We start from the raw sequence: 14,675 nt of genomic DNA, 5'->3' as shown, positions 1-14,675 counted from the left end.
CAGATCTTTCAGTTCTTCCCCATTCAGTATAATACTAGCTGTGGATCTGTAGCATATGGCTTTTTATTATGTTGAGATATGTTCCTTCTATACCCAGTTTTTCTGGGATTTTATCATAAAAGCATGCTGAATTTTATCAAATGCTTTTTCAGCATCATTTGAAATGATAATATGGTTTTTTCTTTCATTCTGTTAATATGATGTACCAAATTGATTGATTTGTGTATGTTGAACCATACTTGCATCCCAGAGATAAATCCCACTTGATCATGATGAATGATCTTTCTAGTGTAGTGTTAAATTTGGTTTGCTAGTATTTTGTTGAGGAAGCTTACATCAGTACATCAGATATATTAGCCTATAGTTTTCTTTTTTTGATGTGTCTTTGTCTGGTTTTGGTATCTGGGTACTACTAGCCTCATAGAATGAGTTTGGAAGTATTCCATCCTTCTCTGTTTTTCAAATAGTTTGCTTAGAATTGGTAGAAGTTCTTGTTTAAATGTTTCTTAGCATTCACCTGCTAAGCCATCAGGTCCCAGGCTTTTCTTTACTGGGAAACTTTTTATTACAGCTTTGATCTTGTTACTTCTTATTGGTCTGTTCAGCTTTTGGATTTCTTCCTGGTTCAATCATAGTAGCTTCTATGTGTCTAGGAATTTGTCCATTTCGTTTAGATTTTCCAATTTATTGGTATACAGTTATTCATAGTGGCCATTAATGGTCCTTGGAATTTCTGCAGTATCATTTGTAATATCTCCTTTTTCATTTCTGATTTTATTTATTTGGGTCTACGCTCTTTTCTTCTTTGTTAGTCTAGCTAAAGGTTTGTCAATATGGTTTAACTTTTCAAGAAGCCAACCTTTTGTTTCATTGATCTTTTGTATTTTTTTCATTTCAATTTCATTTATTACTTCTCTTTTCTTTATTATTTCATTTATTCTACCAATTGTGGGTTTGGTTTGCGCTTGGTTTTCTAATTCTTTAAAATGCATTGTTAGGTTGTTTATTTGAAAATTTCTTCTTTTTTGATGTACGCACTTACAGTTATAATCTCTCTTAGTACTTGTTTTTGCTGTATCCCACAGGTTCTGGTATGTTGTGTTTCCATTATCAATTATTTCAAGAAATTTCTCAATTATCTTCTTAATTTCTTCATTGACCCACTGATCATTCGGGAGCATATTGTTTAATTTCCGTGTATTTGTATAGTTTCCAATATTCCTCTTATTAATTTCTAGTTTTATTCCATTGTGGTCAGAAAATATGCTTGATATTATTTCAATTTTTTGAATGTTTTCAGACTTGTTTTGTGACCTAAAATATGGTCTATTTTTGAGAATGATCCATGGGTTGAGGAAAAGAATGTGTACTCTGTAGCCATTGGATGAAATGTTCTGTAAATATCTATTAGATCCATGTGATCAGTAGTACAGATTAAGTCCGATGCTTCTTTGTTGATTTTCTGTCTGGAGGATCTGTCCAACACTGAGTCTCCAGCTATCATTTTATTGGGATCCACCTCTCTTTAGCATTAATAACATTTGTTTTATATATCTGGGTGCTCCAGTGTTGGGTGTGTATATATTTTAAATTGTTATATCCTCTTGCTAAATTGATCCCCTTATCATCATGTAGTGACCTCGTTTGTCTCTTCTTAAAGTTTTTGTCTTGAAATTTATTTTGTCTGATATAAGTACTGATATAATGTTATGATTGGTAAGTAAGGACTTACTCCTGCCATTTCGTTATTTGTTTCCTGGCTGTTTTGTGGTCTTCTCTTCTTTTCTTCTTTCCTTCCTTTCTTCCAATCCAGATTACCAGAGTGATGTTCTCTGGTGATATGATTTAGGTTCTTGCTTTTAATTTTTTGTGTATGCATTGTATGTTGTTTTGAGGTTACCATGGGGCTCGCAAATGCTATATTATAACCCATTATTTTAACCTAACAACTTAACACTGTTTGCATAAACAAACAAGCAAAAAGAAAACTAATAAAAATTCTATGCTTTAACTTTGTCCCTCCACTTTTTAACATTTTATTGTGCTGTTTCTATTTATATCTTATTGTACTGCCTATGTCTTAAAAAGTTGTCGTAGTTATTATTTTTGATTGGTTTATCCTTTGGTTTTTCTACTTTGGAAGAGAGTAGTTTACACACCAGTTACAGTGTTATAATACTGTGTTTTTCTGTGTACTTACTATTACCAATGACCTTTGTAGCTTCAGGTGATTACTTAGTGTTCATCAATGTCCTTTCCTTTCTGATTGAAGTACTCCCTTTAGCATTTCCTGTAGGACAGGTCTGGTGTTGATGAAATCTCTCAGTTTTAGTCTGAGAAAGTCTTTATTTCTCCTTCATGCTTGAGGAATATTCACGTCACATATACAATTCTCAGGTTAAAGTTTTTTATTTTTTTCTTCATCACTTTAACTATGTCATGCCACTCTCTCCAGGTCTATAAGGTTTCCACTGAAAAATCTGCTGCCAGATGTATTTGAGCTCCATTGTATGCTATTTGTTTCTTTTCTCTGGCTGCTTTTAGGATCCTGTCTTTATCCATGATCTTTGAGAGTTTGATTGTTAAATGACTTGATGTAGTCTTCTTTGGGTTAAATTGGCTTGGTGTTCTATAACCTTCTTGTACTTGGATGCTGATATCTTTCTCTAGGTCTGGGAAGTTCTCTGTTATTATCCCTTTGTATAAACTTTATGCCCCTATCTATTTCTCTACCTCCCCTTTAAGGTAAATAACTCAGATTTGCCCTTTTTAGGCTATTTTCTAGATCCTCTAGGTGTGCTTCATTGTATTTTATTCATTTTTTGTCTCTTATTACTGTATGTTTTCAAATAGCCTGTCTTCAAGCTCATTAATTCTTTCTTCTGCTTATTTCTGCTATTAAATGATTCTGATGCATTATTCAGTATGCCCATTGCATTGTTCAGCTCCATAATGTCTGCTTGATTCTTTTTAATTATTTCAATCTTGGTTAACGTTCTCTGCGTTATGTTGAATTTCTTCGAGTTTCCTCACCTCAGCTCTTTTGAATTCTCTGTCTGAAAGGTCACATAATTCTGTTTCTCCATGATTGGTCCCTGGTGCCTTATTTAGTTCATTTGCAAAGGTCATGCTTTCCTGGATGGTGCTGATGCTAGTAGATGTTCTTCAGTTTCTAGGCATTGATGAGTTAGGTATTTATTGTAGTCTTCACTGTCTGGGCTTGTGTGTAGCCATCCTTCTTGGAAAAGCTTTCTACATATTTGAAAGGATTTCACTGCTATGATCTAAGCTGTATCTGATTTAGCAGGCACCCCAAGCTCAGTAAAACTGTCATTCTTGCAGACTCGTAGAGATACCACCTTGGTGATCTTGGACAAGGTCTGGGAGAATTCTCTAAATTACCAGGGAGAAACTCTTGTTCTCTTCCCTTACTTTCTCCCAAACAAATGGAGTCTTTCCCTCTACTTCTCTCTCTCTGTTCTGAGACAACTAAAGCTGGGAGTGGAGTCACTCAAGTACCCCTGTGACCACCACAACTATAACTACACTGGGGCAACCTGAAGCCAGCACAGCACTGAATCTCACCAAAGACCTGCTGTAACCACTCCCTAGCTACTGCCTATGTTCACTTGAGGCCTGTGGATCTATAATCAGCAGGTGGCAAAGCTAGCCAGGCCTGTGTCCTTCGCTTCATGGTGGTGAGGTCCCCCAGAAGCACTGCCCAGCAGTCAGGGACTAGAGTCAAAATCCTTACAAGTCTACCTGGTGTTCTATTGTACTGTGGCTGAGCTGACACTCAGAGCACAAGAAACAGCCCTTTCCATTCTTCCCTCCCCTTTCCAAAGGCAGAGGAGACTTGCCCTGTAGCCACTGCCACCATAGGCCATGAGGAGTGCTCTCAAACTAACACTGATGTTCCTTTAAGGCCTAAGGGCTCTTAAGTCAGCTTGTGGTGAATGCTGACTGGCCTGGGACTCACCCTTCAGTGCAGTGGGCTCCCCTCTGGCTCAAGGCAAGTCCAGAAATGCCATCAGAGGGTCAAGTCTTGGAATTGGGGACTCCCAAGAGACCACTTGGTATTCTACCCCACTGTGGTTGTGCTGATACGTAAGGTACAAAGCGCGTTCCCTTTAATTTTTCCCTCTGCTCTTCTCAAGCAGTTTTGCCCTGTAGCCAGCACAGCTGGAAGTGTGCTAAGTCTCACTAAAAGCTTGCAAGTCTCAGAGGCTCACCCAAGGCCATCGATGTAGTACCTGGGTGTTGCTGCTGGTTATTCAGGGCCCAAGGGCTCTTCAGTTAGCAGATGATGAATGCTGCCAGCACGGGGTCCTTTTTTTCAAGGAAGTGGGTTCCTTCTTCACCCAGGGTATATCTAGAAATGTTGTCTGGGAGCTGGGGCCTGGAACAGGGGCCTCAGGACTCTGACCAGTGCCCTATCCTGCTGTGGCTGTGGTGGTATCCAAGACGCAAGACAAATTTTTCCCTACTCTTCTCTCCCCTCCCCTCAAGCAGAAAGAAGGGGTCTCTTCTGGAGCTGTGAGCTGTGCAGTCTGAAGGTAGGGGAGGGGTAATGCCAGCACTTCCTTAGCCACCCCAGCTGGTGTCTCAGTATGTCACATCCCCTCCACCCCCAGTCCTCTGTCTCTGGGCCTAGTTCAGCACTAGGACTTGCCTAAGACTTGCAGTCCTTATGGCATAGACTACCTTTCAAGTTTAGAGACACAAAGCACTGTAGCCCTCAGTGGAGAGATTTGCAGAAACCCAAAATTTCCAACTGCTGGGATGGGTAATTCCCCTCTGGCTAGGGCTGGTTTAAACGCTCCCTCCGTGGGTGGGTGCTGGCTAGGTTTGGTCCGGGTTTCCTTTCTGCTGTAACAAGACAGCATTGAGTTCAGTGCCTCACAATTGCTGTGTTCTTCCTCCCCCAGTGCCCCAGAGTTGCTCTCTGTACCATGCTGATGCTGCTTGGCCTCGGGGAGGGATGGCATTCCTGATTCAAGACTGTTTTCCTTATCTCTTTAATGCCCTTTCAATAATATGAAGTTAAAACCAGGTACTATGAGTGCTCACCTGTTTTTTAGGTTCTTATGAAGCTGTTTTTTCTGTGTAGATAGTTGTTGAATAGGTGTCCTTGCGGGGGCGGATGACAATTAGTGGAGCCTTCTATTCCACCATCTTGCTCCACCTCCCGCCGAAAGTCTCCTTCAATAACTTTTTTTATTGAGCACCTACTATAGAATTGACTTGACCCTACGATTAGTAGCAGGGCCTACAATGGTGAGCAAAATAGTTATGATCTGCTCTCATAGAGCTGTGGATCTTATAGTCTAGTCATTTCTTTGTAATTCATTTTCCTCATCTGTAAAATTAGGAAGCTGAATGATTTCTAAGGTCCCTACCAGTTGAGAGAGAAAATATAGCATGCTGCTTAAAATCATGGGTTTTCAAATCAGGCTGCCTGTATTTGAACCCCTCTTCTTATACTTGCTAGCCATTTGAACCTCAGCAAGTAAAGGGTCTCCACGCCTCAGCTTCCTCATCTGCAAAGTGGGAATGATAATAGTAACTATCTTACTATCATGTTAGGTGGACTAAATGAGAAAATATGTATATATATATATATATTCCACTTTGATAATGCCTGGTGCACACTAAATGCCCAATAAATGGTGGTTAATGCTATACAAGTTCTATCACTCTATGATATACAATCTTTAAGTCCCCTTATGGGAATTTGCTCCTTATAAAGTCCCACCTTGACTACAGAGGTTGAATGGGGCCAACCTGCATATCACACCTATTTTTCTGAAATTTCTTTGGATTCCACTTCATTTTAACTGAGTTGTCAGATTAAAAATTAGAAGGACTTGGCCATTGCTAAGATTTCTTACCTGAAGCACATTGCCAGGAAGCATCAGCACCCCCAATCACCACTAAGTGGCAAACCAGGAGTGTGTGTTTTTCCTCAAAGTTCCAAATGTGCAATTCTCTTTCTCACACAGTCCTGGGAAAGGAAGCCTTCTTGTGCTCACTGCCTCCTCACTGAGGCTACTGTTTTGATCATGTTACTCCTTGGTTTATCAAAGCCAGCTGCAGCTTCCTCACAACGTGTTGGGAGAGATTTAAAACACTTTCAGCTGCCTTTGGAGACTTCAAGAGGGATTGGTCCAGGTCAAATATTTGACTTGCCATCTGAAAACAAGTAAGTGAAAAACTACCATATGCTCAACTCAAGCTCCACCCAGTTGCAGGTTCTGGAGCCAGCCCAGTCCATACCACCACCACCCCCAGGGTGAGTCTATGGCAAATGACCATGACCCTCCCTGATATAGCTTCATTAGAGTTCTTTGTGTCAAACTAGCTATTTTCTAAGCAAAATCATACCAGCCTTTGTCAGTTGGACCCCTTACTGGCAACAATTACCAACTGAAAAAATGAAAACGTTTGTGGGTACTCCTCCTTCTCACTCACCTCCTCCAAGAACTTCTGAAGCACTCTTCCCCGTATACACACACCCACACATATCCAGTCACACACACACAAACACACACACAATTTTTTGTTCCCAATGCAATCAAGGTGAGGGATAAAAGTGATGAAGATGGTGCAAAGTTAAGCTTGACATTTATTCTCTGAGGAAACACAACAGGAAACTGTAAAGACCTTACATCTTTCAAAAAACATAGAGCTTGAACTTAAAAAAAAAAAAGTCAATGCATTGCAAAAAAAAAAAAAAAGTAAGTGAAAGGCAACTATTGGCAAAGTAGATTACTTTTCCCATGGATTTCAATGATAAAATATAGCATTGAATTAGGATTTCTTCAAAAGGAAAAAATCCCATGTAGAATGAATGAACTGAGCGAAAAACTTTGAAGACAAAGAAATTAGCCATAATTGGCAACCCATAGCCTCTGGGAGGTTGTGCTCTACCAACAGCTCAGCGTTTTCTACTTTTCTTTAATAGAATTTTCCCAATTCTAAAATGTATCACACCTCCTCTGTCTAGCCTCCGTTGTTCTTCAGTCTGTAAAATCTGGAGTTGCCTCCTATTTCTGGACCAGACTCTACTCTGGGTCTTCTGATTTCAGAGAGATCAAAATGTCAAAATTCCAAAAGACAGAGTCTAACTCAAGGGTTCTGCTTCTCTCTTTATTCTCTATGAAATACAAGCCCCAGATGTATTGATAAGTATTAAAGTTGTGTGATGGGAACATTGCATTTATCATACTATTCTCTCAATACTATATAGATTTGAAATTGTTCATAATAAAGTTCAAAAACTCAAGGCACAAACAATTTCCAGATACTACCTAGTTTGCTTCCAGCCTTCCAACAACAGGAAGGAATTCTGAGTTTTCATCTACCAACAGATAGTACTGAACCCCAAACCTGGGCATCACACACTTGGTGATTGGAGATCAGACAAGAGGGGGGACTTTGCCTATAGTCCGCTCATGCAGGAAGCACAGCTCCAAAAAATGTATTGGGCTGTTCTGACCCATTAATTTCCTTTCCTGGGGCTGATTAGAATTTCTTTTCACCTCAGCTTGGAGAAGAACAACTATCTCCTTAATCTATACATATTTTTTTAAAAGTCCATTATTTCAAAATGCTGCAAAACAAGTTACCTTACATGGACATAGATAAAGTGAAAAGCCATGGTGATGAGTTAGTCTATGCAATCAGAAGCACCTGATATTGAAAATGGATTTAAGACACATTCTCATTTTCTGACTTTGCTCTCCCACATGTCCCTATTTTTATTTCTCACAATTATCTTTCCTCCTCTCCCCACTGCCTATTCTCTTTTACTCACCAGGACCTCGAGCCTCTCCACCATTTTGCCACATTTCTTCCCTCTTTCTAGTCTTTATCTTCTATTAATATTAATAACAGCATCTGTGGCTGCATTGAGGCAGTTAAGAATGTAATGGGATCACTTCTTACCTACTCCAAGGCCACTACCCTCGTTCAAGCTACTATCTTATCTAGCCTGGATTATTGCAGCAACCTCCTAAGTGGTCTCCCTGCCACTGAGCGTTGAATCTGCACATTCCTTTGGCAGTATAGCCATTTTCACAATATCGATTCTTTCCATCCATGAGTATGGGATGTGTTTCCATTCGTTTGTGTCACCTATGATTTATTTCAGCAGTGTTTTGTAGTTTTCCTTGTAGACGTCTTTCACCTGCATGGTAAATTATATTCCTAGTTTTTTCCTCAGCTATTGTCAAAGGGATTGAGTTCTGGATTTGATTCTTAGCTTGGTCTTGGTGTATAGCAGTGCTACTGATTCGTGTACATTGATTCTGTAACTTGAGACTTTATTGAATTCTTTTACCAATTCTAGGAGTCCTTTGGGAAAGTCTTTGGGGTTTTCTAGGTATACGATCATATCATTGGCAAATAGCGAGTTTGACTTCCAAAAATAAGAGGTATAATATTTAAAGGGGACTTTGGTGTGGAACTAGTCATGATTTGGGCCTGTGATTATGGCATTGTGTGATACTGAAATGTCTCCAGTTAGAGCACTTACTACCTGGGGTGGAGGGTACAGCGCTCTGCATTCTGTAAACCAGGGAATCTTTGTCTGAGGGATGCAAAAAGTCCCTGGAGTTGTAAGCAAAAGTATTTGTGTGTGCTTCTCCAATGCTAAAATTTAGTAGTTGCAATAGATACCATATGGTTCACAAAGCCTACAGTATTTATTATCTGGTCCTTTGCACAAAAAGTTTGCTGACCCTTGGCATTCAGAGTTGCATAGAATAGATCAGTGCCTTTCAGGTAGTAAGGATAAGTATTGTTTGTGAAATGTTCATTTCAGTTATGAGCATGTGACACTGAATTGAGGTGCAAAATGCATTTCTTAGTATGGAAAGCAAACAAAAAATTGAAAATCACTCTTGTAGTCTATGTTAAGGGATTGGATTTCATCTTAAGAGAAACCATTATTGGGTTCTGAGCTGAGTTGTGATTTAACCAGTGTTGTATTTTAGCAAGATCCCTCTGGCTACAGTATAAAGAATATGATAAAGAGAGGCAAGGTGAGTAAGAAACAGATTAGGAGACTATTTCCATCATCCAGATGAGGGATGCTGAGGCCTGGGCCACTGTGGTAGCAGTGGGAATAAAGAAAGTTTATCAGACATTTTTGGAAAAGTTCCTGAGTATTGATTTAGGGGCATAAAATACCTCTGTCTTGGTCTCTGACAATATCCCTATTTTTCTGTTAAAAGGGAAAAAAAGAATGCTAGAATGGCACTGGCAAAGCATCTCAGGGTTTACCATTGCATTTAACTCAGCTCTGACATCCAAAACCCTGAGAACTATATCCCAGTCTGAGAAGTGCTGGACCACTGAGGCAAATTAGGAAAACTTAAACAACAAAATATTTTAAATGGCTTGGTATTTAGTCTCTCTATATAGAGGCTTCCTTTGGAGAAGCTGGTCTACTCATTACGAGAGACTTTATGCATGTAGTTGGGATCATTCCTCCCCTCCCTTCACATTTTTTTTTTAATCTGACCTCACTTCTTAGTTTAGCTCCGTGTCAGATCCCTTGCTAACTTAGAAGGGCCAGATAAAGGTCCTTTGGGGGCCTATCAACACCTCTTCAACTCCACTTGCACTATGAGGCAAGCATAAAAATCAATCCCTAGGCTTCTGATGGCCCAGTGCTTACAGCTGATTCAGCCACATTTCCCAGCTGATCGTTCCACCCTCTGATCTCTTTCCTCGCAGTGGCCTGGGGTTTCAATTTCTTTTTCAAACATGCCTCCCCTACCCACTACCACTATAACCTTGCCTTAGCCATCAACCTCCCTCACCCTCAACTAACTTTTTGGATCTAAAAAAGTAGCCAAGACCTGTTGCTAACATATACTGTGATTGACTCCAACTGTGCTGACCTGTAACACACATGAATACATCCTTGACAGATTGCTTGAAACCCAGAGGGACAGATGAATATAGGGTTACCAGACCTTCATTTCAAGGGCTGTTGACTAGCTAGAGTGCACAGACTCTAAAAGGAGTCACAGTCCTGCCATGCATGACTAATGCAACTTGAAAGGCAGGCACTCGGTAGAGAAGGAGTAGGAACATGCCTAGGAGGCTGATCAAAAGCACCCTAGCCTGAAAATCCCACTGCTGCAATCACTTATTTGGGCCATGACATTGGTTTCCCAAAGATCTCAGTTAAAACGTCAACATGTCCTCCAGGATGGATAAATGCCTTAAGACATTAGTACCCACTATTACTACTCTAGCCAGGAAGAACTTATCATGTTGGTTGCTGATCCCTTAAGAGTAATTGAAAAGAATAGTAATTCCTAAGTAGACAAACATGGATTTGAATCCTAGCTCTGTCATTTAGTGTTCATGTGGCCCTGGGCAAAATCCCCTAAGCTCTCTGAGTCTCAATTTATTTGTATATAAAATGGAGATATCAGTATTTACTACATAAGTTGCTGTAAGGATAAAATGGGATAATGTTTGTAAAGTGTCTTGCACATAGTAAGTGCTCATGAAAAGTCTTAGTACCTTAAGCCCTAGCACTCCCCACTCTGCCCAGGTCTTGAATGTCCGTGTTAAATGAGTGCCCACCAAAAAATAGTAAATGGATGGAAGTGTCAGATATGTACAAGCAGGTTATTTTTCAACGTGTAGAAAGGTTAAGACCTGAAACTCTCAAGGAATACCTCTCTGCTCCCATCCTAGAGAATTTTGTTCTCGAGATAAGAGCCCCACCCCTTTACAAGTGGTGGCAGTGCATTCAAGGTATACCTCTCTAAGGCATGTCCATACCCCCAAACCAAAATAATAAAAATGGTTACTCGTATCTTTGTCTCTGGAGCAGCTATCATCTCCTGTTGGAGAAAGCCCTCTTACATATCAATTCCCATCACGGTTTCTTGACTTCACACACAGCATGTCAGTGACATATGTAAAATGTGTCACAAGCACTTTGGTTAGTTTTAATAATGTATTTTGTTTTGTTTTATAAATTTGAATCGATTTGAGGTTATGCCTATAATCTTGCCACTCACCCACACTTAGGCAGAGTTACTGGTGTTGTCAATGACCTTGGATATGCCTGTGTTGCATATGTAAATGCCCTTCATCATGTGAGACTTTGTTTTTCTCTTGCTCATTCCTTGGAGGGTCTTATTTTAGGATGGAGTTGCCATTTCCTTTCCAGCCCCTCCCCCTGAAAAAAAGGTAGTTGAAATGTGGTCAAAGAAACATTTTCTTTGTGTTTTTGGTGTGAACTAACTCAGAAGCACTCATATACCCTCCTATGACTTAATGTGCTCCAAGTCAGTCACAAAGCAGCCTCCTTCCAATATGCCTTTATGAACATCTGGGAGTCTGCGTGAACATCTGTACATACATCAGTATGTGTGACTCCATGTGTCCCAGCATGTCTGTGCTTGCATTCTGATGCAACACCTGTTAAACTACAGTACCAAATTGCTGGCTATTGCTGTGACTTTAGGGCTAATTCTGGAGAATAAGATGCAATCTCAATTTAATACAGGTGGATAGAGATAACAGGAAGATGGAGATCCAGGGAGACAGTAGATTTCCTTGAGATCATTTTTAATTGTCCGGAGAGAATAGGTCATGCTGAAGCAATTTAGCCTTTAACCACTAATGGCACTATTTGGAAATGTTCTGCCATGCTCCTGTTTTTCCTCTACTCTTGATTTTTTTTCTGCCAGTCGCAGGCAGAATGAATACTTACAGTCCAAGTGCTAAGTCCCAGAGAATAATGGCTTGGATAAAGAAAGCTTGTCAGGGTTTTCTCTGCAGCCTTGTTCTGTGCAAAGTCAGAGCCTCTCCTATTGCTTCACTTTCAAACCTGAAGGCATCAAAGGGGCAGCCAGGTCATCTTTGTTTTAAACTCTCTTTTCCCCTGCTGTCAGCCTCTACTATTTCTCACCTTTTTAAAAATTAATTCTTCAGAGAAGTCTCACTGTGAAGTTGCCCTGAAATGATTTATTTTAAAGAATGGCTTTAGCACTCTTGTTTAAAGTACCATCCAGGAAAGTCTTTACTATTCCAGATATGTTTGGGTCTCCCTCCTCAGGCAACGGTATTCACTGGGGTAGGAAGGAGAGGAGGTGCTCAGGAAATAGCTGGAACCTGTTGGAGGAAGAGCCCACCGCCCCCCCTCCCCACTTAGTTGGAGGTCGTGAATACTGTGAAATAGAAAAGGCAAAAGGATCCCTTGGGGTCTGAACATCAATGACTCCACTAAGGACTGGTGACCTCTTAGGTCTAAGAGTCGCTTCCCGCGAGCCAACAAACACTCTCTGAAACACATTCCACCAGACACTCAATAATTTTTCCATAATAGCCTTTAATACTAAAATGCATTAAATTTTTGAAGCAGAGAAAACACATTTAAAGGGGGAAACAGAGAACCACCAGATAAAAGGAAACAATGTGGCAGATAACACCATTTGAAACATAACTGTAATAATTTAATAAAGCTGCTTTATCATCTTCATAAAATAGACAGTGGTGATTCTTTTTTGTCTTTTTTCTTTTTACAACGATTCAATCACTGTGAAAATGTACATAACATACAGATCAGCATATACAACAATTTCATCTTCATATAATCAGCAACAGAGACTGCTTAATGAGACATACTGTACTTGCATCCCTCTAAATTTCCACCCTGGTTTGACAGGTAAACAGTAATAGTGTCATCAGGCTCATTCCCCTCACTAGAGGAGCGAAGGCGTAAGCCTTTTGCAACTAATACCTTAGCATTCAAATAGCACAAGGAGGTATTTGTTGCTGATTTCTAGCTTGAGCTAGTCTGGCTCTTGGTCATTAAAGTCTGTATCCTAGCCTTCCTCAGCTGAACGCCAGCCAGTGCCAGTAAAAATCTACTTAACCAGTGCTGTAATGGTGTTAGCTGGTTTGTTTGCTAAGGTTGACAGCAACTTTTCAGTTAGTAACAAGGTCATCTTGAATTGCCAACACAGCTGGATCAACAGTCAGCATCATCAGTTTTCCCTAATGACCTACAATGCTTTCCAATCAAGATCAGGTGTTTGTGGGTTTTTCTTTACCAAGAGCGCCTTCCAATCTATATATCAGACAAGGTGGTAAATTTTCTTTGTTTCACAAAAGCAATATGATTCCTATTTGAAATTAATTCACTTTTGCACAACAAGTGACCCACGGGCCAATTCCAGCGGCACAAGAAAACAAAGAGAGCTGCAACAACTTCATTAGGACAATGTGTTTTGCTCTGGAATATTTCATTATCAATATAAAGCCACCCGGTCCCAGCCCCACCCCCACACATCCCCTTTGAATATTACTTTGTTACATACTTAAACTAAAGAACAACATCTCAATACACTTCAGTGTCAGCAGATACAATTTGACTCATGAAATGACATCCTTAAATGTAATTTTACCAAGAAGGCAAACACTAGGACTGTATACAATGGATTTCTTAAGCTCATTTATGCCAGTTTTTCAAAGTCAATAAGGGTCTTCCTACCTGGGGTAAAGAGCCAAGTGGACCAAACTTGTCAGAATGCTTTGGGGGAACATTCAACATCAAAATGATCCCCAGAAAGTGGATTGGAATTCCAGCCAAAACTGCTATTATGTACAATAATAATCCTTTTCCACTCTGGATGCCCAATTGAGCTATCCCCTTCACCCTGCCTCTCCTTAAATTGCCCTTTGTCCTTGCTGCTTCAAGTGGACCACTTTTGTTTTGCTTTTTTTAATATGATAGGGCTATAGGGAAAAGTCAGCTAAACTCCCTTCATAAAATCAGTCAGTCATATGCTGAAGTAACACTATCAAGATGATACTCTGGTAGGTTCCAATTTTCAGAGACCTAAATTGTACTTTTTAAAAATATTTTTGATTAGAGATCAGTGGATCACTGAGTGAACAAATTTGTCTAAATGAACACCTTAGGTGCAATTAGCTCTATCAGGCAGGTTTCCACTACAGAAGTGGTACTTGAAGTACGGTCCCTGGATCAGCTGCATCAGTATCATCTGGGAATTTTTACATATGCAAAAATGCAGACCCCACCCCAGACCAACTGAACTGAAAACTCAGGGAACTATCAACCTGTGCTTTAACAAGCCCTCAACCTTTAATGGGCATCTGATTCATAAGTATTTTTGGACCCCACCCCCAGAATTTTTTATTCAATTGGTCTAGGTGAGGATAGAGAATTAGCACTTCTAACAAGTCCCCAAGTAATGTTGTTGCTGCAGATCCAGGAACTACACTTGAGAACCACTGCTCTACAGAAACTGCAGGATCCTTTGGGGGCCCATTATCTATTTCAGCAATAAGGTGGGCCATAATTTACTCTACTGGCTTCAAGAGGATCAAAGGGATGGTAAGTTTAATTCTGAACAGGTTCACAGATTAGTCCCTAAAGGGAAAAGAAAAAAGGGATTCCACATGGCATTGCCCCCTTCTCCTTTGTTATGTTGTATATCCCCATATTTGGAGGAAAGCAATCAATGTAAACCAAACCCCTTATTTTGGATGAAGAAGTTTACCTGTCTGGGGAAGGATGAAGGAGTTTACCTGTCTGGGGAATTGCCAAAGCAGTTATCATTAAAGCATGTCACACTTCAACACCAACTCCTCCTTAAAAGGGACATCAGAATAAA

Source organism: Chlorocebus sabaeus, chromosome X (assembly GCF_047675955.1).
Source record: "Chlorocebus sabaeus isolate Y175 chromosome X, mChlSab1.0.hap1, whole genome shotgun sequence".
NCBI lineage: Eukaryota > Metazoa > Chordata > Mammalia > Primates > Cercopithecidae > Chlorocebus > Chlorocebus sabaeus.
The sequence above is the reverse complement of the archived record's forward strand: the minus strand, read 5'-3'. Positions refer to the sequence as shown.